Source organism: Wyeomyia smithii, chromosome 1 (genome assembly GCF_029784165.1).
Source record: "Wyeomyia smithii strain HCP4-BCI-WySm-NY-G18 chromosome 1, ASM2978416v1, whole genome shotgun sequence".
NCBI classification, from domain to species: domain Eukaryota; kingdom Metazoa; phylum Arthropoda; class Insecta; order Diptera; family Culicidae; genus Wyeomyia; species Wyeomyia smithii.
Genome location: NC_073694.1, coordinates 70,347,320 through 70,373,623, shown reverse-complemented (window position 1 = coordinate 70,373,623; position 26,304 = coordinate 70,347,320). Strand labels below are relative to the sequence as shown.

General features: G+C 40.3%; 1 protein-coding gene across 1 annotated transcript in view; it reads right to left on the bottom strand.

Annotated features, from left to right (window-relative positions):
• The window catches only part of LOC129718754 (uncharacterized), a 220,347-nt gene extending 194,288 nt beyond the window's left edge, over positions 1 to 26,059 (bottom strand). Inside the window, exon 1 of the mRNA XM_055669801.1 lies at positions 25,668 to 26,059. The gene's annotated coding sequence lies outside the window, so the exon portion shown is untranslated. The remainder of the gene's footprint in view (positions 1 to 25,667) is intronic.
• Positions 26,060 to 26,304: the final 245 nt, after the last annotated feature.

Genomic DNA, 26,304 nt, shown 5'->3' with positions numbered 1-26,304 from the left:
GAATGTAACCACCTTCCCAGTTCCCCCTTGGTCCAAGAATTTTGCCAACTGATGATCGTATTCTGACGTACAAATGCGAAAAATTCATTAAAGGCAATTGGTCTTACATAAATATCACCGTTTGTTGCGCCCACCTTAGCCAGAGAGTCCGCTTTCTCATTACCCGGTATCGAGCAGTGAGAAGGGACCCACGCTAAGGTAATCTGATACGATTTTTCGGATAAAGCACTCAGATGTTCCCGTATTTTCCCCAGAAAATACGGAGAGTGCTTAACATCTTTCATCGATCGGAGAGCCTCAATGGAACTGAGACTGTCCGTAAAGATGAAATAATGGTCCGTGGGCATTTTTTCGATAATCCCTAGGGTGTACTGAATTGCAGCTAATTCTGCGACGTAAACAGAAGCAGGATTATCGAGCTTATGGGAGACGGTTAAATTGTTATTGAAGATACCGAAGCCAGTGGACCCATCAAGAAGTGATCCGTCAGTGTAGTACATATTGTCGCAGTTGATGTTTCGATATTTATTGGAAAAAATTTTAGGGATCTGCTGCACGCGTAAATGATCCGGGATTCCACGAGTTTCTTCTATCATGGATGTATCGAAAAACACAGTAGAATCAGAAGTATTTGATAAGTCGACACGATTTGGAATATTCGAAGAAGGGTTAATATTTTGGGACATGTGATTGAAATACAATGTCATAAAACGGGTTTGAGAATTAAGTTCGATTAACCTTTCAAAATTTTCAATCACGGGACGGTTCAAGACCTCACATTTGATTAGAATACGAGAAGACAGGCTCCAGAAGCGGGTTTTCAATGGTAGTACTCCAGCTAAGATCTCCAAACTCATCGTATGGGTCGATTGCATGCAACCCAAGGCGATACGCAAACAACGATATTGTATTCGCTCCAGTTTGATCAAATGTGTGTTTGCTGCGGAGCGGAAGCAAAAACACCCGTACTCAATGACAGACAATATCGTTGTTTGGTAAAGCCTTATAAGGTCTCCTGGGTGGGCTCCCCACCATTGTCCGGTTATTGTACGAAGAAAATTCACTCTTTGTTGACATTTTTTCATCAGATACCTCACGTGACAACCCCAGGTGCTTTTAGAGTCGAACCAGACACCAAGATATTTGTGTACCAAAACCTGAGAAATCGTTTTACCCATTAATTGTGTTTGAAGCTGAGCAGGTTCATGCTTCCTAGAAAAAACTACTATCTCAGTCTTCTCCGGAGAGAATTCGATACCTAGCTGTAAAGCCCAAGCAGACAAATTGTCCAAGGTATCTTGCAATGGTCCTTGCAAATCGGCAGCTTTGGCTCCTGTAACAGAGATTACACTGTCGTCTGCAAGTTGTCTTATCGTGCATGAATTTGCCAGACATTCGTCGATGTCATTTACATAAAAGTTGTAAAGAAGGGGGCTTAAACATGAGCCCTGGGGAAGACCCATGTAGCTAATGCGAAAAGTTGCCAAATCGCCGTGCGTAAAATGCATGTGCTTTTCGGACAACAAATTGTGCAAAAAATTGTTCAAAATTGGAGAAAATTCTTGTCGGTGAAGTTTACCCGAAAGAATGTCAATAGAAACGGAATCAAAAGCCCCCTTAATGTCCAAGAACGCAGACGCCATTTGTTTTTTGCGAGCATACGCCAGCTGAATATCTGTTGAAAGCAACGCAAGACAATCATTCGTCCCTTTGGCACGGCGGAAGCCAAATTGAGTATCTGATAGTAGACCATTTGATTCGACCCAATGGTCTGAACGACGGAGTATCATTTTTTCCATCAATTTCCGGATACAGGATAGCATTGCAATCGGCCTATAAGAGTTGTGATCAGAAGCTGGTTTCCCTGGTTTTTGGATGGCGATCACCTTCACTTGCCTCCAATCCTGCGGTACAATGTTTTGCTCCAGGAACTTATTGAACAAGTTCAACAAGCGCCTCTTGGCATTGCCGGGTAGATCTTCAACAAGTTGAATTTGATTCTATCTAACCCAGGCGCGTTATTGTTACAGGACAGGAGGGCAACTGAAAATTCTGCCATCGTAAAAGGTGATTCTATCGCGTCGTGGCCCGGAGACGCATCGCGAACAATGTTTTGCTCAGGAACAGAGTCCGGACATACTTTCCTGGCAAAATCAAATATCCACCGACTTGAAGACTCCTCGCTTTCGTTGACCGTTACGCGATTCCGCATTCTTCGGGCTGTGTTCCAAAGAGTGCTCATCGATGTCTCCCTCGACGTCTCGTTCACGAACCGACGCCAATATCCGCGTTTCTTTGCTTTAGCCAAACTTTTAAGCTTGGTATTAAGCTCCGAATACCGTAAATAGTCGCCAGGTATACCTCCCTTCTGGTAGGCCTTAAACGCGTCGGATCTTTGCGTGTAGACATCGGAGCACTCTTGGTCCCACCACGAAGTGGGAGGCCGTTCTTTGATCGTTACGCCGGGATATTTCTTCGTTTGGGCTTGCAACGCGGCGTCGAGAACCAAGCCCGCGAGGAGGTTGTATTCTTCAAGTGGTGGATGATGTTGAATCGACTCGACCGCTTTTGAAATCATTTCCTCGTATAACTTCCAATCGACATTCCGTGTGAGGTCATACGGAATGTCAATTGGTCGCATGCGAGTCGACCCGTTATTAATTGAAATAAGAATAGGCAAATGGTCGCTACCGTGAGGATCAAGGATTACCTTCCATGTGCAATCCAACCGTAGCGACGTCGAACATAAGGATAGATCCAAAGCGCTTGGGCGCGCTGGAGGTTTCGGGATACGTGTCATTTCACCGTTGTTTAAAATAGTCATGTCGAAGTCATCGCAAAGGTTATAGATTAAAGAGGAGCGGTTATCATTGTATGGGGAACCCCAAGCCACGCCATGAGAGTTGAAGTCTCCCAAAATCAAACGTGGCGAGGGAAGAAGTTCTATTAAATCAAAGAGCAGCCGTTGCCCAACCTGTGCTCTGGGAGGAATATATATTGAGGCAATACAAAGCTCTTTACCTTGTATTGTCATTTGACATGCGACAACTTCGATGCCTGGAATCGAGGGGAGGTTAATACGATAGAAAGAATAGCACTTTTTAATCCCTAAAAGTATTCCTCCATATGGGGTGTCTCGATCAAGGCGAATAATATTGAAATCATGGAAGTTGAGATCAATATTTGAAGTAAGCCAAGTTTCACAAAGGGAAAATGCATCGCATTTGTTTTTATTTATCAAAACTTTAAACGAATCAATTTTTGGTAAAATACTTCTACAATTCCACTGTAAGACAGAGATAGAATCCTTCATATACGCAGTTGAATTAGGCATCGAAGGATACAATCGCTGCAAGGAGGGGCCATTGGGCAGTCAACTGCTTCAAAAATGATCTAACTGTTGGGAGGAATGCTGTAAGAAAAATTTTAATTGGATCGGGTATATTGAAATTTTCAAAAATCCAGTCCACAATGTCAGAAAATTTCACTAATCCAGAGTTTGTTTCATCAACTGGATGTGCAAAAGGAACAACTGGGGTTTTAGATGTTCCTGGCAGTGCTGGGAACTCCTTCTGGGACTTTAAATTTGCAAGCCCAGGAGGAGTTCGCTTCGGTTTTTCCGCAGCACTGTTTGGTTTGTTCGTACTTTTCATTACACTTTGGGAAATCTTAGGACTTTTACGGGGAAGTTTAGGAGAAGAAACATTTTTCCTCTTCCTAGACTCCCCAGGATTGGCATAAGATGTTCCCGCTGATGAATCGTCAGAATCGGTTTCATCGGAGGGCAACAGATCAAAGGGGTTCGATGTTATGGTAGAAGTGGTCACGGTCTTCTTCAGCATCTCAGCGTAAGAACGCTTTGAACGCTCCTTAAGTGACCGCTTGATTTTATCTCTGCGCTGCATGTACACCGAGCATGTGGAGAGCTCATGCTGGTTTTCCCCACAGTGAATACATTTTTCAGCATTAACACTGCAAGAATCTTCCGCATGAGTCTCCCCACATTTGCTACATCGTGCCTTATTGCAGCAGTAGGCGGCTGTGTGGCCTAACTGCTTGCAATTGGTGCAATTCATAACACGGGGTACATACAATCGCACAGGCAGACGAACCCGGTCGATCGAGACGTGGCTAGGGAGTGCAGATCCGGCAAACGTAACGCGAAACGAGTCTGACGGAGTGTAAACTTTTTTACCGCCGACGAGAGACATGGACCGCAATTGCTTACAATCCAAAATCTTCGCCTGTGTTTCGGTATTTTTGAAGCAACCGGTTGCGCTTTTTAGGATACACTCGACAGACAGACTCGAATCGGTTATGACACCGTCGATCTCCACGTCTCGTGCGGGTATGTAAACGCGATACTCGCGTGTGAAGAGCTCAGAGCAAGCGATAGCATTGGCCTGTGCCAGATCACTGACCACGACACGGAGCTTGTTAGGTCGGACCTTGGAAATTTCGGTCACGGCCTTGTACCCCTTCGTCAGGTCTTTTGAAATTTGCAGTATGTTTAATCGCTTTGAATTCACTCCTGCCTTTGGACGAAAATAAACAGTATAGCTGCCCTGTTGAGATCCGTCCGGGTAAAGCCTGGGGCGAGGGGGGACTGGAGAATGAACAGGGGAGGGGGTAACAGAAGGGTCAGGGTCAGGGGGATTCGGGGATGGTGGCACGGGAGGCGAGGGATCTATATCCATCGCGCTAAATGTAGCGCACTAGCGAACTAGCGCCGACAAGAACACGTACCTCTTCACTTCTTCCTTCCAGCAGTGGTTGTCCGATCGTTCGAAGCTGCACCCAAAGCAGCCAGCAGCACCAGTACAGCAGCACCAATACAGCCACCAGCAGTGAGCCGGGTGTGAGATCACTCAGCACAGCGACACGGACTCGACTGTCAACTGATGGCCTTGAATAATACACTCTTTTGTTTGGCTATTCGTACACACGGACCGGATTGTAATAGAACGACCACTTTGCACGTCCGTTTCTGTCGAGTGTTCGACGCGGAATGCTTTTGTGGGCTTGTTTTTGAATATTTTGCATGGTTCAGTTCAGCATTGCATGGAAGCTTTTGACTTCCAGAGCCCGATAAAAATCACAGAAAAATTATTTTTTCTTATAATTTTTAGATAAAACCCTTCAAAACACAAACTAAAAAAGTTTTGATCAAGAACTGAAATTTTCATTGCAAAGCGAGATTTACGACGAAAATTTACATGAAAGAAGATACTTGATATCTTATCGGGGAGCTGAGGTATTGGCATTTTTATATGTGATGGAAAACTATGCATTTTAACAAATATGTTTAATAGCTTTATTTTGGGAGATAAAAAATAACAATGTTCAGAAAGCAAATGCGTTTTTTAAATGGCTGATATTTAGTAGAAGGTTTAAAAATTCGGTAAAATCTGCAAACAAAGTTAGAACAAAAATTGTGAGTTTTATTGCCTTCTAATAGAAAACTCAATGTTGCTCGTAATATGAAAGAGATAGAAACATGATGTCTTCGGTAAAGTTTCTTGTTTTGAGATAACCTAAAACTTTGTCCAGACACCTTGCGCCTATCTTATTCTGATTAAAAAGTTTTTTTTTTTATCTTACTCATTGGTGGATTTATCACCCATCTTTCTACATTCGGAGATGCATTTTTGAATATCCTGAAACTTCTCCAAACATACCTTATGGCTATAATAAACATTTGAATCACTATTTAGGAAATTATACGCACAAACGGCAAAATAAAACACTGTGCAATGGAGGTATTGAGCCTTAGTGTCAATTTTGACAAAATGCATAGTTTTCCATCACATGTATAAACGCCAATATCTCAGCTCGCCGATAAGATATCAAGGATCTTTTTTCATGTAAATTTTCGTCTTGAATCCCGCTTAGTAGTAAAAATTTCAGTTCTTGATCAAAAAAATTCTGAGTATGAGTATTTAAGGGTTTTATCTAAAAATTATGAGAAAAATTCACTTTTTTGTGATGTTCATTGGGCTCTGTGAGTCAAATAACTGAATGCGATGCAAAAAAAAACAACCGCACAAAAATAGAAAATATATGAAAAAATGTAGGAATCGAACGAAATTAAGAAAATGGCAAAAAAGTGGTTCTGTACCTTGAAAAAATCACGTTTTGGCAACCTGAAAACGATTTTTTAGAAAGTCGAAATGTTCTACAAAAACGCTATAAATATCATTATCTTTCAATTTAGGGCTATGCACCTTGACTTTTTCAACATCGATTTTTTTGGGACACCCTACTGTTTATTCTCACTAATATTTCTCAGATATAGCTGGACCGATTTTTACAAAATCAGTGTCATATGGAAGACTTAGTTGCCCCGTGAGACCCCAATTGATTTTTTTTTGCAATCGTACTATTACTTTGTATGTTATGTTCAAAAAGGATAAATCAAGCTATGGAAAAATACATATTCCAAAGACTACTTGAACTCACTCACTTTTCTCAGAGATGGCTGACCCGATTTCAACGTAATTTTTGTCAAATGAAATTTCTAGTTGCCGCATAAGACCCTTTTGAATTTTATTATAATCGGACTGTAACTTTGTCTGTCATGTATCAAAATGTGAAAATTATGAAACTCCATTATCTCAGAAACTACACAACCGATTTGAACAAAATAAGTACCAAATGAACGGAATGTCTTCAAAACCTCTAACTAACGAATTTTATGATGATTGAACATGTGGTTCAAAGGTATTGAAAAGAAACGTGTTCAGAAAACATTTTAAATTCACTGGTTTTTTTTAAAGATGGCTGGGCTGATTTCAACAACCAAATTGAAGGTTTAGTTGCCTTATTGGTACTCATTTCATTTGATTATAACACTGGTCGACTTAATCGAAAAAATCCTACCCTGAAGCTGAAAATAGTTGCCCAAGAAAGAATATAACTTTTTAACCATTTCTATGAAATTTGGTGCACCTAGCCATTGTCAGAACGCGAAATGTGGCACATTAATTGCTCGCGCGTTCGTCTCTTTCGCGTTATGTTTACAAAAATACTCATTTAAATCTCTGAAAAAATGTTGGTGGCTAGACGTACCAAAATTCACAGGAATGGTGAAAGTCTATAGCCTTTCTTTTTTCCCAGTTTGACCTTTGAGGCCACATCTGTGTTAACCAGAGTAATCGGATTTCCATTTCAACCATTACGTATTTAATTATAAAATGAATGAAAGTCAATTCTCTTAAAAATTTCACGACTTATTTGAACAAAACAAGTGTCATACGAAAAAGTTGTTCCTCAAACATACAAAGAAACGAAACCCGAAGGCTGTTTGAAACTAACTAAGTCTTTATATCGAATAGCATATAAAAAATTTCCTCCATCGCTTAGTTATGATAGAAAATTCCTTTGAATTTGACGCAAATTAAAATGATATTGAACAAAATCGTGGTTTACGTCAGAAGCAATCGAAATTTGAATGAGAAGATATTTTACGTGACGCCTAATATAAAAATTTTTTACTGTGTCGGACTTGAGGTGGAATTCTGACCACTGGGTATACCCGGTTGATTTTATCAACAGTCGTGTGATAAAATCACTACCCGCCAAATTCACGATCGATTTCATCACGCTTCTTCAAAACAAAAATCTAAATTAAGATCAATTTACTTACAGTTGTAGAAAGTGTATTCGGAACATTAATTTCACTTGTGCCTTGTGTCATTGCATGTGTATAGTTTTATGTACTCAATTTATTTGGTCAATTTTCTGAATAGAGCAATTAGGTATTATATCTGTTACAATTTATCTATGCCATAATTTTGTGAGAAATGAACCGTGAAATGCATATTGCATATTGATGCTTCGGTTATACAACGATCGAAAAAAAAAATCGTGTCATATACTTGAACACTAGACTGGGAAACAGTTGTATGGGAAAAAAGCGTTGGTGTAATTTTTCCACTCCCATGCACTTTTCGTGTTCCTTATGGGTCCTGAAACAACTGTGTAACTTTTGAGATCGATCGGTGGAACGCCTGATTTGCGCCCGATTTTTAAAGTTTCCATACGATTTTATATGGGAAAATCGACTTTTTCAAAACTTATCCTCTAGATATTTCCAGTTGGCTCCTAAAAATATACCAATACATGATATTTGTAGGAAATTTTCCTGGAAATAATTCTTCTGAAGACTGTAAGGCGCTACAAAATTTGTAGAAAAAGTTATTCACCTTTAACTGATCGAATGTCTGACGAACGGCTCAACATTGAATTTTTCCAGCAACACTGCTGCAGCATGCTGCTGTTGCAAACTCAACAACGTGAAGAGGAACAGTTTCGCGTAGAATTAAGCTTGAAAGCGTGATTTTTTGCTCATAGTATCTTCGGAGAAAATGCTTAGAATATCAATCCCTATATTTTGATAGTATTCGTTGTGTGATTTATACCCCTGAAAGTGAGAAATCAGCCTTCTAAACACCCCTACGTAGTGAAAAACATTTTTGTGTAGGATTAAGCTTGAAGGTATGATATTTGGCTCACGTTATCTCCATTATCGGAGAGCTTGCTTAAAATATTAACTATCAAGTTTTAATGTAGATTGATTGCTCCTCCTAAAAGAGGGAAATGAGCTTTCTAAACACCCACGTCGTGTGACAACTTGGGTTCTGGTGCCAATTTAATAGATCATACCCTGGTATCTTTCAGAAAGGAGTTTGGTAGATACATAGCTACAATTTGTGCAGATACATGGCCAGCAGGTCACTACGAACCACCGTAAATGAAGTCTATTGAAAAAGAGAAAAAGAGAGTATTGATCTTTGGTCGGGATGTCGGTTGAGCGGACATCAAGGTGGGCCGCTGAAAGATCCGAAACTGGAAAAGGGTAGGTTTTCGAAGTTTTTCTTTAGCCCCCCGTGTTGATTGCAAACCGCTGTCTGTTGAAAATATAAACATCTTTGGTTCAAACTTAATTTTTTATTACTGATAATTCTGCTAACAAACACACCACGCAGGGCTATTCGTATTACCCTCCATCGCTAGCTGAAGACAAAACACCGGAGAGCCATTCGTATTTTAACTTTTTAACTTCGGCACATGAAGCAATCGAGGGCTTGCAATTTCGGGGAACAACACACAAGCATTGGTCGCCACGACGAGACCGACAATGATATAATAACAAACAGGATGATATATTTAACAAACAGGCAACAAATAATAAAATTTAATGGAAAAAGTCAAATCCCATTCAAGTTACTTCAGGTGTTCCCCAAGGCTCCCACTTAGGACCACTTCTTTTTATTTTGTACGTAAACGACATTTCCTTCATCCTCAAAAATATTAAAGTTCTAATATATGCCGACGACATGAAGCTGTTTTTGGAAATAAAAAATCAAGAAGACATCAATGTATTTCAGAATGAAATCCACACATTTTACATCTGGTGTAAGAAAAGCCTACTTGAAGTAAATGTAAAAAAATGCAATGTAATATCCTTTAGCAGAAAATCAACAACGCCCAAAATTGTAATTGCATTAGGGGATCAGAATGTGAAGATATGTGATAAAGTTAGGGATTTAGGAATAATCTTAGATTCTAAACTTAATTTCATCGACCACTATAACACTATTATACACAAGGCAAACAACATGTTAGGGTTTATCAAACGCTTCTGCTACAATTTTCAAGACCCGTACACTATCAAAACTTTGTATATTGCCTATGTGAGGTCAATACTGGAATACTGTAGCATTGTGTGGTCTCCTCGTCCTGGCGTACATGAAGAAAGAATAGAATCAGTACAAAAGCAATTTCTACTATATGCTCTTCGTAAGCTAGGTTGGACCGCACATCGTCTTCCGTCATATGAAGCACGCTGCATGTTGATTGACATTCAAACATTGAAAGAACGGCGAGAGTACGCGATGGCTTCATTTGTAAACGATATCGTTTCGCAGAACGTTGACTCAGCAGTACTACTTTCTAAATTGAACTTTTATGCACCCATTCGACAACTTCGACACCGTAGTTTATTTGCTATTAACCATCATCGTACGGAATACGCAAAAAATGGACCTATAAATAGTATGATGAATTCTTATAATCAACACTGCGAAGCCATTGACTTTACGATGTCCCGGTATAAACTGAAACAGTATTTCAAGTCCTTGAGGCTGAGGACACAAAATTAAATTGTTTTATGTTCGTGTATAGTTTAGAAATTATTGTAACCAGTCTACAAATATGATTGACGAAATAAATAAATAAATAAATGTATAAATAAATGGATAGCTTGACGGTAGTCATCGCATACAACCACCTGCAATATTTTTTTCATATTTACTTTTGTAAACATGAAGCGTTTGAGAAAACACGTGTTAGCTAGCGGGCTCCCGAGGGCTCACGAAGTCGGGAACACTAGGGTCTGTGTTTGCCGAAGCTTCTGACGGGCTGTTTTATTTAGAACACTGTGGGTTTCCGTTTTGTATAAGCACTGGAGGGCAATGAAAATACCCTCCGTGGCATCGCTTAAAACACACACGCAGTGGTGTGGTGGGTTTGGACATGCTTGGTTTCAAATGGCATTTGCTTGTTGACCGAGATCTACGTCACAATCCAAACACCTGCTTCTGTTTATTTTTTTTCGCTACAAGAACACACGAATGTCTTCTTCTTCCTCACCTGTGTATACCTTATTGGTTCGTAGTGACCTGCTGGCCATGTATCTGCGCAAATTGTAGCTATACATCTACAGAACTTCTTTCTAAAAGACACCTGGGTATGATCTATTAAATTGGCAAGTTGTCACACGACGTGGGTGTTTAGAAAGCTTATTTCCCTCTTTTAGGGGGAGCAATCAATCTACATTAAAACTTGATAGTTAATATTTAAAGCAAGTTCTCCGATGATGAAGATAACGTGAGCAAAATATCATACCTTCAAGCTTAATCCTACACAAAAATGTTTTTCACTACGTAGGGGTGTTTAGATACTATGAGTAAAAAATCACGCTTTCAAGCTTAATTCTACGCGAAACTGTTTCTCATCACGTTGTTGAGTTTGCAACAGCAGCATGCTGCAGCAGTGTTGCTGGAAAAATTCAATGTTGAGCCGTTCGTCAGACATTTGATCAGTTTAAGGTGAATAACTTTTTCTACAAATTTTGTAGCGCCTTACAGTCTTCAGAAGAATTATTTCCAGGAAAATTTCCTACAAATATCATGTATTGGTATATTTTTAGGAGCCAACTGGAAATTTCTAGAGGACAAGTTTTGAAAAAGTCGATTTTCCCATATAAAATTGTATGGAAACTTTAAAAATCGGGCGCAAATCAGGCGTTCCACCGATCGATCTGAAAAGTTACACAGTTGTTTCAGGACCCATAAGAAACACGAAAAGTGCATGGGAGCTAATATTTATTTTATGTCCCACCCTATTGAACACATTTGATGGTATTTGCATTCTTTGTTATTTGTATGTGGTAATGTATGTGGGCGTGTGTTTGTGAACGTTATGATTCAAATTTTCGGCTGTTGGATACCAAAAATTTGTTATTCTGAATGAAAATTAAATCCAGCAGAAATTATCAAGGTGTATGGGGATTAGGGACATAATGAGCACACGGGCGAAATGAGCACCGCTCTTTTATGCGAAACTACGCATTTTTCAATACAATATGGTATGTGGAACTCTTCCGTAGTTACTACAGTATCTCTTTATGTAGAACAAAAGTGGTTTGTCTGTTTAAAATATGGAAAAATATTGAAAAAATCAACTTGGTTCCCGGATGTTAGAAAAATTATTATTATTGCGCATTACAAAATAAGCTTCTACGGTCGTTTAAATGGCTCAATCAAGTATGTAGACACATCAATATATAGTATGGGTCGTACCTCAAATTTCACCATCATTAAAGTTTTGATTTTGAGCTTTAATTAGTGTTAAAATCTCCTGTTAACTTAAACTAATTCGATAGGGGCGAAATGGTCACCTTTGGGTGGGGTGAAATGAGCACACCTTGGCAAATAAACTTACCTGAAATTCATCTCAGTAGACTTGTGAGTTTGTCTGTTTCCATAGTCAGTGTTTGTTTACAGTGTTGGTGCGAACATATATTAGAAAATCTTTGAGACCGAATCGGTCAGAAAAAGGGACTGCAGGCAGGATTGGCCACCATAAGGCGCGACGGGACATTCACGAAACAAGCCGCCAAGTATCACGGCATCCTGCGACAAACGTTGGCCCATTAGTTGTACTTCTATACAGTTTCACGATACGTTCTATAAGAGTGCTCATTATACCCCGTGGGTGCTCATTATGCCTCAGTGGGGTGCTCATTGTGCCCCACACGTCGACTGATTGCTAGTTTTTATACATGAATCTAATTTGTATTTTTCACCACTATACGATAAACTTTTCAATTTGTGAATAGTGTACATTCAATTATAGATAGTTAATGCAAGTTTTGCACTGAAGACAGCTTAAAATTTTTGTCGTTTTTCATGCTTAAAAAATAATATGTTCGAATGAAAAAGGCGGGGTCTCGCTAGGTGGATTAATTTTGGTTCTCTTTTTAAATATATTTACGCTTCATAAAAAATGGGTAAATATATCCTCCCACCCGAGATGTCAGGTAAAATCCGATTGAAGGCTAAATTAATCGACGGGAAGTTTATCCTCGCAAACAAAGGCGTCCCACCGCTTGTCATTTGTCTTTAAATTGAAGACATGTCTTCCTATCTGGATTCGCCGGTGCACAGTTAGACAGTCACTAGAGACCAACGTACGTATTTCAAATTCAAAGAGACGTGAAATTTTAACATAATTCTTTTTAGATGCTTTTTTAAATAATACATTCTTTTCATCATCGCGATCCGTTTTTCAATCCAAGAGAATTTTGATACCATGGAGCTGTATGAATTTTTTCCATGCTGTTCTTGATACGCATAGTTTTATCTCAATTGTCAAGCCTATATTTGGTTTCTCGAGTTAGGAATGTAGAATGCAGGCATAAGCGCGAGAATACAAATCAGTATTACCCTCCAATGACGTCCCAGGATTTATCAGTCATTACAATAACGAGGGGCGAAAGTGCGCACTTACGAGCTAAACAAACTGGCAACTTTGAATGAATTTCCAGTATTCTAATATCAGCTGATCACACATGTTTACACAAAAGATTTTGTTTGAGTGGTGTGCAGTCTTGAGATGAGTTGTTTTTTAAAACTGTTTTGATTTAATTTGGTTAGTTTCGTGAATTACAATCCACCTACATATTAGGGAACTACAGAAACCCGACAGTAACAGTTCTTGAAAAACGCTTTCATAATTGTGTTTCCTAGAGTGAGTTTGTTTACCGAAAATCTTTTGGCTATTGTCATATCATCCAGTTAATAAACTTGCGAAAATTCGTACTAAGTTCCTGCAGCCGTAAAGAAGAAATGTGTTCAACCATTTCAAATACCAGTTTTTTGTGCAGAAACTACCAGAGAATAACTAGCGATAGAAAGAAAGGTAAAAAATTATTATTTAAAAAAAGAAAAAGGTAATAATTGGATTACATTCTGTGCCGAACACGCATCAGTATAGGACGTGTTTGGTGATCGCTCCGATAGAATATAAAACAAAAGACGCGCGAGCAAGTGTTTGCATTGTTTGCCTGGTCGAGTGAAGGTTCAAGGTCGCCCGTCTTTGTGCAACTGTTTCGCATCGTGGCTGTTTGCTGGTGCGTAAGCCGATTTGGCTGCTAAGTGATTTGAGACACAAAGGAGCAAAAAGAAGAAGCCAACAGTTGACAGCGAGTTGTGTCGCTGTGCTGAGTGATCACACACTCGGCTCGCTGCTGGTGGCTGTTTGGAGCTGCTGTATTGGTGCTGCTGGCTGTAACGGCTGCAGCTTCGACCGTTCGGACAACCAACCCTGCTGAAAGGAGAAGTAAAGAGGTACGTGTTCTGTCGGCGCTAGTGCGCTAGATTTAGCGCGATGGATGTAGATCCCTCGCCTCCCGTGCCACCATCCCCGAACCCCTCCGACCCTGTCCCTCCTGCCAACCCTTCCTCTGTTAATTCTCCAGTCCCCCCTCGCCCCAGGCTTTACCCGGACGGATCTCAGGGCAGCTTTACTGTTTTCTTTCGGCCAAAAGCAGGACCGAAATCGAAACCGTTAAACCTCCTGCAGATTTCGAAAGACCTGACGGAGGGGTACAAGGCCGTGACCGAAATCTCCAAGGTCAGACCCAACAAGCTCCGTGTCGTGGTCAGCGACCTGAAACAGGCCAACGCTATTGCTCGCTCCGAGCTTTTCACACGCGAGTATCGCGTTTATATACCCGCACGAGACGTGGAGATCGACGGTGTCATAACCGATTCAAGTCTGTCGGTCGAGTGTATCTTGGCAAGCGGTTTTGGCTGCTTCAAAAATGCTTTGTGTCACGACGTAAAAGTGAAGATCATAGATTGCAAGCAATTGCGGTCTGTGTCTCTTGTCAACGGCACAAAAGTGTACACTCCGTCAGACTCGTTTCGTGTTTGCCGAATCTGCTCTCCCTAGCCACGTCTCGATCGATCGGGTTCGTCTGCCTGTGCGATTGTATGTACTAGAGATGGTCGGGTATGGGAAATTTGTTACCCGTACCCGACTCATCGAAAATTTTCAAACCCGTACCCGACCCGAACCCGAAGTCTGGTTTGTTTTAAATACCCGTACCCGACCCGAACCCGAAAAATATCTATTCTAACTACCCGTACCCGACCCGTACCCGATAGAAAAAAACGCCGAAATTGCCGGTACCCGACCCGTACCCGACCCGTCCTGGTTTTTTTTTTTTAATTTTTTTTTGTTCAACATGCCTGGGTACCTCGTACATTTTATGCACTGATTGTCATATGTGGTTTCTCAAGATGATGGCCGGAGCCAGGCTAGAACCGAGTGTGCGTGTGAACGAATGATAATGAACCCAGAGTTTCAGGCGGGTGGTCCACTATAAGAAATCGGTCCACTATGAAAAGTGCATGTCTGGTAAAGTTTAAAATAAACGACGAGTTTTATAAACACAATAAAGGGTCAAACGAATTTTAAAAGGTCAAAATTAATATAGTTTATAACTTGAGAAAAATTTGATAATTCACTGCATTTGCCAAAAACCTGTAATTTTGAGTATAGATTCGGTGTCATTGATAAATTCTAAAAATCAGTAAAAAACAGATATTAAATAAATAAATAAATAAATAAATATTTAAGTGCTTAAGTCCAAAATATGGGTGCAATATCATAGAATTTGATTTTGAAGTAGAATACTTCTCTCAGGAAGTTCGGCTACACAGGGATGTGAAATGAAAATCTAGAACCGGAAAAAGTGAAAAATATGTCCAATTTCAAATGCTAATAAATCGGTTAGTATTCGATGGATTTCCTTCGTTCTTGCAGCAACAGATTGGAAAATCTTCTAAGATTCTTCCCAAAAGAAGATAATTGTAATTTTATAATTCACACTATTGTACTATTGAAAATAGTCAAGCCTTCTCAAAACGGAAATTTCGATTAGTCGATCTCTGATTAGTCGTTATATGATTGCTTCCCAAGCACGGTCGACAGAATCATATACCTTGCAATTGAAAACATGCTATTTGGCCTATATAAGAGCCTGTTTCAGCCGAAGCCGCTCATAACAGTTCTACACAGCGACAACAGCAGTGGTCCTTCCTTAGCAGCAGCACTAGCCCTGTGGCTGGTCACCACGTTTCAGGAGCAGCGCAGTTCTTCTCAGTGTGTGTCGCCAGACTGCCATTTTCCCCCCACTGTTGGGGCAACATGAAAATTGCCATCAGGGAATCCAATTTTGAACATCAAAATGCCTTTTTCAAGGCCAATAAACAAGTCATTGAAAGTTAATAATTTTTGACAACGCAAGCAAGCATTCTGTGTTGGATCCTAGCAATTTAAATCTGTCGCACCCGTCTAATTTACTGAATGTGAAATAGCTTGCACAGTGCTTGTTGTCCGTGTATCTTAATTCCCCCAATGTTAGGGCAGCTCAAAGGTTGTAATTAGCAACCGATTTTGAACCGCAACATGCTTTTTTCAAGGCAAATAAAAAAATAATTGAAGGTTAATAATTTTCTGGCATCAACACAAGCAGACATTCTGTGCGGGATGCAATCAAATTCTGTTGTTGTTGTCTAATTTTCACTTTATTGAGTTAACCCCCCACTGTAGGGGCAGTGCAAAGGCTGCGATCAGCATAACCGACTTTGAATAACAAGACAGTTAGGCCTCTGCCATGGTGAACGCGAACGCGAGGGATGGGGCGAGAAACTTGCCGAAGGTAAATAAACAGCTCTCTTTACGGCTGTTCGGAGTTATGGATTTTTGCAATCAAAACTTCTGCTGACTGTCTGATTTTCAGTGTTTAAACAGCCTTCAACTTTGTTGTCAGAGTGCCTGACTCAGGCCCTTTAATCTCCACCTTCATGAGTGCAACGCCAAGCGACGATGACGCAACTCAACTTCCTCTTCAACCCGACTTGAAATCAACTTCGTTTTGTTTCGCTCTCCCTCTCACTGAGCACAAAACAATCGTCTGTCACTCGGTACCTTTTGTTTCGTCGTTTCTTTTTCGGCGTATTTGTATCGTCGGTTCAGATTGAACTGCTAGAACTGAGGCTTCAAGGTAGCAACGAAGAAAGCAGATTCGAGCAAATTTTGCTTCAATTGACGATTTAAAATTTATCGTCAACTGCATGATGACGATGAACCGAAGCAAGTTATTTTCTTCGCTTTGACCTATGAGGTAAGGACAAGCATGTTGGGTGCTGTAATTGATGTATTTGGTTGCAGGCTTTGCAAATCGTTGCGTGGAACATTTTACACGCTACCTGTTACATGTCTCATTGCACGTGTTATTTACATTACGTCCCGTCCCGTTTACATTCAAATCATATGTAATATGTTACAAATCGCATTAATCAGCTTCCATGCATAATTTTCCTAGCCCTTATTCCTGCTTATATATGTCTAAGACCATGGAAATACTGGCGCGGTCTGCGCTGTGAAGGCAACTCGCCCTATCGATGGTTAATGTACAGCTCTACTTGGGGCTGTACATTAACCCACGGCAAGGCGAACCGTCTCCGCAACGCAGAACGCGCCAGTATGTAAACGGCCTAAGACGCAGCAGCAGCATCAACGCTTTGTCCAAAGTAATTTGCCCTCATCCATCCAAGTGACGATTTCATTCAAGCTGACTATTACTGCCGTAATCTCGCAGACTGACGTAAGCGCCATTTTTTCAAATATGGGGTTCTTATGCCAATTTGTTCGTTATTTGAAGACCCATCTTTTGGTATCTTTCTTTTAGTTGTTACTTATTCGCACGTTACATAAAATCAAGAAAACAAAATGACGTATGCACCATTTCAATACAAAAGTGACAAGTAACCCGTTCGTTTTTAGGCCGTATTGAAAAACTGATAAAATGGATGTACGTCATAATGTTGTATCACGGCAGTATAGTCGCTTCAGTTCGATAATGAAGGCGACGACGACGACGACGATTGTAGAAATTCATTTTAAGCAATATTTTCGTCAGTTGAAGTTGTTTTTAGCTTCATCCGAAAGACTGAAGGCAAAGCATTACGCAAAAGATTACACATGCAACAGTCGTGTGGAATATGAAGAGCATTCATCTTCTCTTCGGCTAGCACCAGCCGAACTGAGTTTACGAAGTTTCATTAGCAGCGAGTGTGACGAAGGGGTTGCGTGTTCTCCTTTTGGTGCCTCATTCGACAATGTTGAGGCCTGGCCTGACTATGATTTGGTAATATTGTTTGAGTTAAATGTTTACAAATTTTTACAATAATCCCATTCAATAAAACAGGTAATACGATGCCTTCGTCATACGCAAGTTCACCATAACTCCCGCTATCGGCGTAACACAGAGATGCAATCAGCGTCATATAAGATTTTAAATTCAACAACAAACTGTCCTTTTGAGGACAACCAAACAAATGAATTGAAGATTGAATATTTTCTCATTCTGAGCTTTAACCAAAAGTTGATTATCTCAATTTGAATTCATATGTACATATACTCTGACTGTTAAAACTTGTTTGCGCCGCAAAGAGTTTGTTCTTTTCCTGTTCAGTGAGGTCGTATTTATATGTGCAAACTGAAATTGAGTAGTACTTCAACTTCATTTGCACAGAATTTTCAACACGGCCAATGAGCGGTCAACATTTATTTGCTAGGAAAAATGACTGACACGCAAGCAGCCGGGTTATCTTTCTTGTAAAAGTATTCTACTTCAACCTTGCGGTCGTGGCTTTGCACGCAACCCTCCTGTGATTTTTTTATAACTTTTCAAAACTCGGCATACTGACGTTTTTTGACATATTTAAAAATAAATATATCATAACTTTAAAACGCTCTGCAGCTTCAATGATAGCTTGATTTTTTCTGGCCTCGAAGAAAAAGTTGATTTGTAGTTAGTTTTTATTACCTATTATAATATATAATATTGTTTTAATTTTTATAAAAACAATTTTTTTTGCGAAATTTGGTTGATTTGAGGAGTTGTGCAAAAACTACGTAAGCTGTTTTTGTAAAGAGGACGCCCTGTGGCGTTGCTTGTGGTTGAAGATTATATAATTCTGTTCAATAAAAAAGTTAGGGGAGAAGTGCTAAAAAATCATTAAAAATTAAGTCACGTGCTTTATGAACGTCTCCAAATGAAAAGTGGAATGGAGATTCGTGTTCAGCACCCCAAAATTAAGTATATACCATATTTTTGTCGTATTTATCGACACTTTTTTTTACTTGGCAAGCATTTGTATTAAGTCGCCCCACTATGCAATGCTCCGCGGTTTTCCTGACAGTTATGAAAAAAGCCCGACAAAAACTCCATTTAAATCAAAACCGTTGCAGAAAGAACTATTCAATCTAACATTAGAAAGCGATAACATGATGTCATTCCCTTGGTGCATAGGCTGCCGACAACTGTCAGAATAGGTATTGGGCGATCTCTCGTTGAGTGATGATGGGCGATTTTCTCTCCGATCTTACCGATTATCGACATTAAGAAAACACCCAGGCTTGAAATGATAAAAATTGAATTCTCACAATGCACGAAAATTGAATTACCCGTACCCGACCCGTACCCGACCAATTGAGAATTTTTCAAACCCGTACCCGACCCGAACCCGAAGCCTTGGTTTTTTAATTACCCGTACCCAACCCGAACCCGTAGAATATTTTTTGACGTTACCCGAAACCCGACCCGAACCCGTCGGGTACGGGTCGGGTACGGGTTTCGGGTAAAAATACCCGTACCCGACCATCTCTAGTATGTACCCCGTGTTATGAATTGCACCAATTGCAAGCAGCTAGACCACACAGCCGCCTACTGCTGCAATAAGGCACGATGTAGCAAGTGTGGAGAAACTCATGCGGACGATTCTTGCAGTGTAAATGCTGAAAAATGTATTCACTGCGGGGAAAATCAGCATGAGCTCTCCACATGCCCGGTGTACATGCAGCGCAGAGATAAAATCAAGCGGTCACTTAAGGAGCGTTCAAAGCGATCTTACGCTGAGATGCTGAAGAAGACCGTGACCACTTCTACCATAACATCGAACCCCTTTGATCTGTTGTCCTCTGATGAAACCGATTCTGACGATTCACCAGCGGGAACAACTTATGCCAATCCTGGGGCGTCTAGAAAGAGGAAAAATATTTTCTCTCCTAAACTTCCCCGAAAAGGTCCTAAGATTTCCCAAAGTGAAATGAAAGTTACAAACAAACCAAACAGTGCTGCGGAAAAACCGATGCAAACTCCTTCTGGGCTTGCAAATTTAAGGAAGGAGTTCCCAGCACTGCCAGGAACATCCAAAACCCCAGTTGTTCCTTTTGCACTCCCAGTTGATGAAACAAACTCTGGATTAGTGAAATTTTCTGACATTGTGGATTGGATTTTCAATGTACCCGATCCAATTAAAATTTTTCTTACAGCATTCCTTCCAACAGTTAGATCATTTTTGAAGCAGTTGACTGCCCAATGGCCCCTCCTTGCTGCGATCGTATCCTTCGATGCCTAATTCATCTGCGTATACGAAGGATTCTATCTCTGTCTTACAGTGGAATTGTAGAAGTATTTTACCAAAAATGGATTCATTTAAAGTTTTAATAAATAGAAACAAATGCGATGCATTTTCCCTTTGTGAAACTTGGCTTACTTCAAATATTGATCTCAACTTCCATGATTTTAATATTATTCGCCTTGATCGAGACACCCCATATGGAGGAGTACTTTTAGGGATTAAAAAGTGCTATTCTTTCTATCGTATTAACCTCCCCTCGATTCCAGGCATCGAAGTTGTCGCATGTCAAATGACAATACAAGGTAAAGAGCTTTGTATTGCCTCAATATATATTCCTCCCAGAGTACAGGTTGGACAACGGTTGCTCTTTGATTTAATAGAACTTCTTCCCTCGCCACGTTTGATTTTGGGAGACTTCAACTCTCATGGTGTGGCTTGGGGTTTCCCCTACAATGATAACCGCTCCTCTTTAATCTATAACCTTTGCGATGACTTCGACATGACTATTTTAAACAACGGTGAAATGACACGTATCCCGAAACCTCCAGCGCGCCCAAGCGCTTTGGATCTATCCTTATGTTCGACGTCGCTACGGTTGGATTGCACATGGAAGGTAATCCTCGATCCTCACGGTAGCGACCATCTGCCTATTCTTATTTCAATTACTAACGAGTCAACTCGCATGCGACCAATTGACATTCCGTATGACCTCACACGGAATGTCGATTGGAAGTTATACGAGGAAATGATTTCAAAAGCGGTCGAGTCGATTCAACATCACCCACCACTTGAAAAATACAACCTCCTCGCGGGCTTAATCCTCGACGCCGCGTTGCAAGCCCAAACGAAGAAATATCCCGGCTTTTAGGATGGCAGAATTTTCAGTTGCCCTCCTGTCCTGTAACAATAACGCGCCTGGGTTAGATAGAATCAAATTCAACTTGTTGAAGAATCTACCCGGCAATGCCAAGAGGCGCTTGTTGAACTTGTTCAATAAGTTCCTGGAGCAAAACATTGTACTGCAGGATTGGAGGCAAGTGAAGGTGATCGCCATCCAAAAACCAGGGAAACCAGCTTCTGATCACAACTCTTATAGGCCGATTGCAATGCTATCCTGTATCCGGAAATTGATGGAAAAAATGATACTCCGTCGTTTAGACCATTGAGTCGAATCAAATGGTCTACTATCAGATACTCAATTTGGCTTCCGCCGTGCCAAAGGGACGAATGACTGTCTTGCGTTACTTTCAACAGATATTCAGCTGGCGTATGCTCGCAAAGAACAAATGGCGTCTGCGTTCTTGGACATTAAGGGGCTTTTGATTCCGTTTCTGTTGACATTCTTTCGGGTAAACTTCACCGACAAGGATTTTCTCCAATTTTGAACAATTTTTTGCACAATTTGCTGTCCGAAAAGCACATGCATTTTACGCACGGCGATTTGGCAACTTTTCGCATTTGCTACATGGGTCTTCCCCAGGGCTCATGTTTAAGCCCCCTTCTTTACAACTTTTATGTAAATGACATCGACGAATGTCTGCCAAATTCATGCACGATAAGACAACTTGCAGACGACAGATGCAGTAACAGATCTCTGTTACAGGAGCCAAAGCTGCCGATTTGCAAGGACCATTGTAAGATACCTTGGACAATTTTTCTGCTTGGGCTTTACAGCTAGGTATCGAATTCTCTCCGGAGAAGACTGAGATAGTAGTTTTTTTCCAGGAAGCATGAACCAGCTCAGCTTCAAACACAATTAATGGGTAAAACGATTTCTCAGGTTTTGGTACACAAATATCTCTGTGTCTGGTTCGACTCTAAAGGCACCTGGGGTTGTCACGTTAGGTATCTGATGAAAAAATGTCAACAAAGAGTGAATTTTCTTCGTACAATAACCGGACAATGGTGGGGAGCCCACCCAGGAGACCTTATAAGGCTTTACCAAACAACGATATTGTCTGTCATTGAGTACGGGTGTTTCTGCTTCCGCTCCGCAGCAAACACACATTTGATCAAACTGGAGCGAATACAATATCGTTGTTTGCGTATCGCCTTGGGTTGCATGCAGTCGACCCATACGATGAGTTTGGAGGTCTTAGCTGAAGTACTACCATTGAAAAACCGCTTCTGGAGCCTGTCTTCTCGCATTCTTATCAAATGTGAGGTCTTGAACCGTCCTGTGATTGAAAATTTCGAAAGGTTAATCTAACATAATTCTCAAACCCGTTTTATGACATTGTATTTCAATCACATGTCCCATAAACCCTTCTTCGAATATTCCAAATCGTGTCGACTTATCAAATACTTCTGATTCTACTGTGTTTTTCGATACATCCATGATAGAAGAAACTCGTGTAATCCCGGATCATTTACGCGTGCAGCAGATCCCCAAATTTTTTTCCAATAAATATCGAAACATCAACTGCGACAATATGTTCTACACTGACGAATCACTTCTTGATGGGTCCACTGGCTTCGGTATTTTCAATAACAATTTAACCGTCTCCCATAAGCTCGATAATCCTGCTTCTGTTTACGTCGCAGAATTGGCTGCAATTAAGTACACCCTAGGGATTATCGAAAAAATGCCCACGGACCATTATTTCATCTTTACGGACAGTCTCAGTTCCATTGAGGCTCTCCGATCGATGAAAGATGTTAAGCACTCTCCGTATTTCCTGGGGAAAATACGGAAACATCTGAGTGCTTTATCCAAAAAATCGTATCAGATTACCTAAGCGTGGGTCCCTTCTCACTGCTCGATACCGGGCAATGAGAAAGCGGACTCTTTGGCTAAGGTGGGCGCAACAAACGGTGGAATTTATGAAAGACCAATTGCCTTTAATGAATTTTTCTCATTTGTACGACAGAATACGATCATCAGTTGGCAAAATGCTTGGACCAGAGGGGAACTGGGAAGGTGGTTACATTCCATAATCCCCAAGGTGTCGACGAACCCGTGGTTCAAGGGGTTGGATGTAGGTCGGGATTTCATTTGCGTGATGTCCCGGCTTATGTCCAATCACTATAGATTTGACGCGCATCTCCGTCGTGTTGGGCTCGGGGAAAGTGGTATCTGTGCCTGTGGTGAGGGTTATCACGACATAGAGCACGTTGTTTGGTCATGCCCTGTACACCGTGACGCCAGGTCTAAATTAATAGCTTCCCTGCAGGCCGAAAGTAGGCAGCCGGCTGTTCCTGTTCGTGATGTCTTGGCGAGCCGTGACCTATCCTACATGTCCCTTATATACGTTTTCCTGAAATCCATCCACGCCCCAGTTTAATCCTATTCCCTTCCGCCTACATCCAACCAAACGACAAGAACACGTTAAGACCCCGGATCCGGAAACAGTAACTAGACCCGCACGATACTCTCAGGTCCCGAGGGAGACAACCCAATATGCCAGTCCGTAATATCTTGGCCCAGCAGCGGAACATGTGCTTACCTATGGCAATGAAAACCATCATACAGTAAACCAGTGCTTTTAATGCAAAATATTATAGCCTTAAGTTACATTTAGTTTCAGCTCGTAGTGGGCAGCGAGGATAAAAAATTTGCTTTTAGTTATTAAGATACTTCAGAAAGTAAGCTACCAGATATAATTGGCGCCGTTAAACATTAAATTGTATTTGTGCCGTGTCAAATAAATTATAGATGAACAAAAAAAAATTGGATTACAGATAGGGTTACCATTTGATCGGGGTTACAAATCAGGACAACTTTTTCCAGTACACATTTAATGTTTTCTTTTTTTTGAGGTATCAATAAATAAAACAAGTTATTTGAAATTTGCACTTCAAAATATACCAAGACACTCATTTATTTATTTAAAGTTTTTCTCGGACGATCCAATTTTGCAACTTTGATTCATTAGGCGTTAGTAGATACCTAAAAATGCAGCACACGTAAACTGTTCAAAACTATGTCCTGATGTTTTACACGGTTTTCTGATTTTTATATTCCAGTTAAACGAGTGCAATTTTCTGAGAAAAACTTGATTTTTAAAAAATGTTTATCGTTGTTCTTCGATTTTTGAATGAAGAATAACAAACTGCTCGGAATACCGTAAATGACAGTTCTCTCATATACCGTACATGGGCGAAATGTCATTCAAGGTATTTCGAGCAATTTTTATTCTTAATTTTAAAATCGAAGGAAAACGATAAACATTTTCTAAAAATCACGTTTTGTTCAGAAAAAGCGGCTTTTTCAAATGATATATAAAAACTGGTATTCAGCATTTTACGCGCCATAATGGCGGACACGTAATGCAAAGTTTGTAAAAAATCACCCACCCTTTTGACAACTCTACTCACTTCAATTTGAAGTCTTCACATATTTTATCGAAAGAGAAATAAATCTGGCAACATTTGTGTTCTCAATTCCGCAGAAATCCCAAAACTGGCGTAAACAGAGAGGTTCGCATATTACAAAAACGCATTATAGCGACCGCCATTATGGTGCGTACAAAGCTAGATAGCTTTAAGACCCAAAAGTCAGATGTGTGACGATTGCAACGACTAGACAATTTCTCTTGACAAAATTCAACAAAAGAAAAAAATCGTTCGAAATGAGTCCGTTTGGTTCCAGAGTCAAAGTAAAAGTACTGAACAATCTTCAGCATTTCTGAACATCCGGCATCATTTAGAAAACTCAGGACATATGCCAAAATATGAAAAATAAATCAGGACGCTCCAAATGGGTCTCAAAATCAGGACATGTCCTGCTTAATCAGGATTACAGGAATTACAGAAGAATATATTTCATTAAAGAAATCTCTTAGAAAACATTACCGTGGCTCACAATTGTCGACCATTTGACGCTTGTCGTGCTTATAGGATAATCATATGTTACTAAGAGTCTTTTAGTAAATGCAGCAATAAATGCTGAATATCCAATTCAAGTCCCCAATTTGGATTCGAAATACATGTGCCTTCTTTAAGAATCTCTTATTATGGTAAGGAAGCACGAAGAGGGGATTTTAAATTATGACATTTAGCTTCTCGAAAGAATAGGCCAAAATCAGCAAAAAAAATTGTTTCTTCAAGGGTTGTAATGAAGACTCTATTCCTACAATGTATACTTTTTTTGAATTTTATGATATTTTTTGCAACATGGCGAAAACAATTGGGTGCGTACTACTCTATGACATAAAGTGCACTGATTTAACTTAAATTAAAAGTAGTTACAGCCGCATTAAAGTTCACTCGTTTTTAATCATTATGTTGTTAACTTAATGAACGTGATAGGTATAACGTTATGTATTTATTTCTAACTGAGATAAAAACCGACAAGCAAAAAATCCATGTTTTTGTAATGTTTTCATAGAAAAAAACATCACTTAATCCTACGAAAAACTGAAAAACTGCAAAGTCTGTCAATCGAAAATTATTACTACATATCCACAGTACCCTTAGTACATAAGTTTTACATTAAACATCTGCGATCGTGTATATTTAGAAGTGTTTAACATAAATGTTCATGGACAAAATCTAATTTTTTATTGTATAACTCTTCATATCGCACATCATATCACTCTGCGGGTCTAGGAGACCCGCCTGTCTTTTCAAGTGCCTATAATACAAACGGTTGCGTGTACTCACCAGTCACTATTTGAGAAACATTGCTGTTCTCTATTCACGTAAAAAATCCAACTCTGTTTACTTTCTTTCTCAACACTTCGGAACTTTTACTGACATTCGAAACGTTTATCGCTTCCCGCTAACTGAAATCTCCGAAACACAATAACACAATCCTCCATCGATGGTAATTTCTTCAGCCAACAGATTTTATTCGTGCCTAACGACTGAAAATCTCTTCCACTAAACTCTAACCACCGTTTAATACCTCATCACCTCTGTTTTTGTATGTAATTATCAACTTCCGCACTTGCAATTGCAACAAATTGAAACTTTGCGACAGTTTAGGAAGGACAGAGCGCGCCCAACAGTAGACCGCACGCCGAGCACGATACCATATTACTGAAACGGAAGCCAATAGAAATCCCGTCACCAGCTGGGCGATGCCGACTGGACCAGACGAACCTACGGAATCCGAGCAGCGTCGCCTAGCTTCGGCTCTCAGTCTCTCACGCACGACGAGCTGAGGATAACAGCAGAGAGTAAACATTTTCGCTTCACTCCCGTGCTTCCGGTTGAGAGTCGGCTGTCGTGGGATCACCCACGGAAAATGGAAGCATGGGAGGCCGTCGGTTGCATTTATGTGGTTTTTTCTTGAGCT